Genomic DNA, 5495 nt, shown 5'->3' on the forward strand with positions numbered 1-5495 from the left:
GGTTACAGCGACTTCTATTCAGAGCAGAGCACAAAGTTACAGGAAGTTGCGACATTTAGTGGATTACAGTCAGATGATCTGTACCAGTGATGAGAAATTAGGAAGTTATGGAGAAAAAGCTGATTTAAGCTGGTGCCTCTGCTTTGAAAAATGACCTTCCTAGTCTTGTCTTTCACTTGTCTCTCACTATCCCCCTTAGAAATGACGCCACGTTCAGCAATGACCACACTGACATTCACAGTAGGTTGGACTCATGTGATGTATTTTAATTTACAGTGTGCATGTTAGAAATGGTATACAGGTGATCGCTGGTCGGTGCGGATTCAGTGAGTGAGTCGAAGGGCCTGTTTCCACGCTGCATCTCTCAACTAAACTAAACTGACCCAAAACTAGGGAAGTCCTTCTGAATGATGGTCGACAAAATTGCTGGAGAAACTCAGCGGGTGCAGCAGCATCTATGGAGCGAGGGAAATAGGCAACGTTTCAGGCCGAAACCCTTCTTCAGACTGATGGAGGGTGGGGGGGGGGAGGGCGGGGAGAAGAAAGGGAAGAGGAGGAGCCCGAGGGCTGAGGGAAAGCTGAGAAGGGGAGGAGACAGCAAGGGCTACCGGAAATAGGAGAATTCAATGTTTATGCCGCTAGGGTGCAGACTGCCCTATCATCCTTCGGAATGATACTCCAAGATATCACCAATGATACTCCAAGTTGGGGTTGGATGTATTTAGTGGCACATCCAGAAAAAGAGACCACTTCAACACCAAGAAAGCTTTTTGTGCAGGAAGGAACTGCAGATGCTGGTTTGCACTGAAGATAGACACAAAATTCTGGAGTAACTCTGCGGGACAGGCCGCATCTCTGGAGAGAAGGACTAATTAACGTCACCCATTCCTTCTCTCCAGAGATGCTGCCTGTCCCGCTGAGTTACTCCAGAATTTTGTGTCTATCATCAATATTAAAGCGCAATGAAGTGAGTCACATGTTGTAAATTCAAGGACAAGCTTTGTTAAACACAAAGAATTCCAAAACAATAGCAGTGTTGCAGAACCCGGAGTAACTGCGTGTTGCTGCAGCAGGGCACACCCTTGACTTCCTTTCTAATCCCCGTCCCTCAGTCATGCGCCTCTTACCACATGATGAGTAATTAACCAGTGCCACACAACCCCCCCCCCCACCGAACCAGAGGAACAAAAGCAAGCAGTCAGACGGATGCAACGGCCTGATCTCATAACCACAGGATCCGCATTCGGACACATCACAGGCACGGGCAACAGGGGCTGAGACAGTGGACGCCCCCGATGGCGAGGCTGAACCACCTGCACCTGCTGGTCAATGACCACATGACCCTCCACCGATACAATAATCAATTATTTACAAGAATAATATATGCAATTAAAAAAAACAATATCAACAAACCCACCACCACAGTACATAATTAAAACAAATATTCTTAAGTATCAAATAGATTGAATGTTAAACAACTATATTACACTCCTTGTTAAGGGTAAATTCCACCTCCCACATGGACAGTGCGTAGTCCCTCTCTAGTGACACCCAGGCGCGGACGTAACCGTGTAAGAGGGGCAGGCAGTCCTATTTCACCTGGCGCCTTGACTATTGTGTAAAGTGTGTTAAGTGTGGGTCTTGGGATTTTTTTGTAACTGTTAAGACTGTAGAAAATGCAATTTTGTTCAAACCAAGCTGTTTGAATGACAATGAAAGGCATTCTATTTTATTCTATTCTATTACTGCATCTGGTTGTGAGGTCCAGAGTGGAAGATAGCGGGATGGAGTGCCGGTGAGTAGACTGGCTACAGGAGGGAGTGCGGTGTATCGACCATGGAGTGGGCCCTACAACAGCCTGGGGTTCGGGCGCTGACCACGGGTGCCCTGGGGGGATTTCCGGGACCGTTGGGCACCGCTGGGAGGGGGGGGGGGTGAAAAGTAAACCTCAATAAGGATGGGGAAATAGTTGTTTAATATTTTGAATTTAAAGAATATTGATTTTACTTTGTATCATGCTGGTGGGTTTGTTTGTATTGTTTTGTATTGTACATATCATTTTTGTACATAATTGATTACAATTGTTTTTGTTGTACAGTTTTGGTCTCCTAATTTGATGAAGGACATCCTTGCTATTGAGGCAGTGCAGTGTAGGTTCACAAGATTAATCCCCGGAATGGAGGGACTGTCATATGAGATAGATTGGAAAGACTGGGCTTGTATTCACTGGAATTTAGAAGGATGAGAGGAAATCTTATAGAAACGTATACAATTATATGGTTTGGTCAAGATCCCTGCACTTACAACAACTGGGACTTGAAAATGGCGCCAAACTGGCGACCCTGTATACTGCCTCAGTGTACTACTGCTGTACACTAGTAATAATAATAATAATGGATGGGATTTATATAGCGCCTTTCTAATACTCAAGGCGCTTTACATCGCATTATTCATTCACTCCTCAGTCACACTCGGTGGTGGTAAGCTACTTCTGTAGCCACAGCTGCCCTGGGGCAGACTGACGGAAGCGTGGCTGCCAATCTGCGCCTACGGCCCCTCCGACCACCACCAATCACTCACACACATTCACACACAGGCAAAGGTGGGTGAAGTGTCTTGCCCAAGGACACAACGACAGTATGCACTCCAAGCGGGATTCGAACCGGCTACCTTCCGGTTGCCAGCCGAACACTTAGCCCATTGTGCCATCTGTCGTCCCTGTACTGTATCTGAGATGCTTATCTAAGAGCTTATGTATAGTGATACGTACTGAACTGTACCTCGACAACTAAAGTGCCATTGGACCATTGAACCTGTTGCAAGGATAGAAATTAAAAAGGAATATGTCGCAAATATTCAGCATCTTCAGATTGAAGACAATTTGTCAATTCGTCCGAAGAAAGGTCTCGGCCTGAAACATCACCCATCCCTTTTCTCCGGAGATCCTGTCCATCCCGCTGAGTTACTCCAGCATTTCGTGTCTGTCTTCGGTGTAAACCAGCATCTGGAGTTCCTTCCTACACAATTTATCAATTAACTCAGTTTCTCTTATCACAGATGCTGTCTGGCCAGCTGGGCAAGTCCAGCCTTTTCTGTTTGGTTTTAAATATCCAGCATCTGCAGGGTTTTTTTAAAATAGGTTAATTTACAGATGCAGAAATCACCTGGTGTTGGCTGTTATAAGCTGGCAGCCTTTGCTTCCAACTATTTGATCATGATACATCTTCCTTGTAAAGAACTGCCAGTAAAGATGGTGCTGAGCCCATGGATAATCCTTCACGCCTGGGGTGAACAACCTGTTTTAATCTGCAGCTGCAGAGGGGAAACAATGGGAAATTGTTCCTGAAGGTAAGGAATCAAACTTTAATTGAGGCAGAAGTGTCGTGGACAGCGACAGATGGTGAGATGTTCTCCACACGCTGAACCAAGCAGCTGCTGTTATGTTTCATTCAAATTGAGCCTGGTCTCCACTGCCCCGTGTCCATTAACAGCTTATTCTCCAGAGATGCTGCCTGTCCCGCTGAATTACTCCAGCATTGTGTGTCTACCTTCAATTTAAACCAGCATCTGCAGTTCTTTCTTAAATAGCTTATTGGATGTATTTACGTAAAATGTGGGCCCAACGTTGAGATGGAATGGGAACCATGATCCCAGGCGGAGAGGTGTTGTGCAGGAACTGCAGGTGCTGGTTTATACCGAAGACAGACACAAAGTTCTGGAGTAACTCAGCGGGTCAGGCAGCATCTCTGGAGAAAATCGATTGGGTGACAGTCGGGTTTCGGTTCAGGACCCTTCTTCAGACTCTTGTAGGTGACCCGAAACGTCACCCGTTCTTTTCCTCCAGAGATGCTGCCTGACCCGCTGATTTACTCCACCACTTTGTGTCTGTCTTTGGAGACGAGCTGTGTTTGACTATAAACCTTTCCTCCTCCTTCCTGAAAGGGATGTGTCATTATCTCCAGTGATTCCAACCTCTTTTAGAACTCACCACTGCTTCTTGTTTGTTTCTCAGTCAGGGCTGCAGAAGGTCTGTCACTTCTACGGCAATGATGAGGCTGTCTGTCTTGAGGCACGGTGGCACAGCGGTAGAGTTGCTGCCTCACAGCACCAGAGACCCAGGTTCGATCCTGACCGCGGGCCTTCTCTGTACAGCGTTTGTGCGTTCTCCCTGTGACCGCATGGATTGTCTCCGGGTGCTCCTGTTTCCTCCCACACTCCAAAGACGTACAGGTTTGGCTTCCATAAGTTCTGTAAATTGTCCCTGATGTTCGTAGGATAGGGCTAGACTAAGGGGTGATCGCTGGTCGGCATGGACTTGGTGGGCCGAAGGGCCTGTTTTGATGCTGTATTTCCAAAGTCTAATGTCTAAAGTAAAGTCACTGTTTCATTGATTGATTGCAGAAAATAAATTCTGGTAACCCACTTAGGAAACCTGAACGGAAACCTCTGGAGACTTTGCACCCCGCCCAAGGTTTCCGTGCGGTTCCCGGAGGTTGCAGGTGGTTGCCGGAGGTTGCAGGTAGTGGAAGCAGGTAGGGAGACTGACAATAACCTCCGGGAACCGCACGGAAACCTTGGGCGGGGCGCAAAGTCTCCAGAGGTTTCCGTTCATGTTTCCTAAGTGGGACAGGGGCATAAATAGTTAGAAGGTCTTCATGCCGAAAGGAATTATTAGTATTGGTATTGATTTAATATTGTCACGTGCACTGAGATATAGTGAGAGCATTTATTTGTGTGCTATCCGATTCAATCACCGAATAGTGTACATGAATACCATCAAACCATACACACCTACAAGGTAGAGCAAAGAGAAAAATACCAGAAATAGTTTTGTTCAGTTTAGTTTAGAGATACAGCGTGGAAACAGGTCCTTCGGCCCACCAAATCCTCGCCAACCAGCGATCCCCGCACACTAACGCTATCCGACATACACTAGGCACAATTTACAATTCTACCAAAGCCAGTTAACCCACAAACCTTTGGAGCGTGGGAGGAAACCGGAGCTCCCGGAGAAAACCCACGCAGGTCACGGGGAGAACGTGCAAACTCCACACAGACGGCGCCCGTAGTCAGGATCGTACCCTGGTCTCTGGCTCTGTAAGGCAGCAACTCTACTGCTGCACCAGCGTGCCGCCCTAGCAGATAATAGTTCAGTGTTGTAACGTTACAGTTCCCGAGAAAAAGCCCAAAGTTTGCAATGAAGAATTATGGGTTAATTCTTCATCCGGCAACACCTCATGCAAAGGAATTGTCAGCTTTAAGTTCAACAATTATCCCGATTCTGGATGGTCTAATTTTCTTTTGAAAGTCCCAATGGAAGTTGATTGCACCACTGTCATAACACATAACCTCCACAGGCTGAGATAAAAGGCACAAATTGCTTCTGAGCAGTGACCAGGTACAGCACACATTTGTGAGCTGGGAGTTTACGTAGGGCTCAGCTGTGGGTAGATTAAGGCTGACAAAGTCTATATTGCCTTGTTCATCATGCAATT

This window comes from Amblyraja radiata, chromosome 16 (assembly GCF_010909765.2).
Source record: "Amblyraja radiata isolate CabotCenter1 chromosome 16, sAmbRad1.1.pri, whole genome shotgun sequence".
Classification (NCBI taxonomy): domain Eukaryota; kingdom Metazoa; phylum Chordata; class Chondrichthyes; order Rajiformes; family Rajidae; genus Amblyraja; species Amblyraja radiata.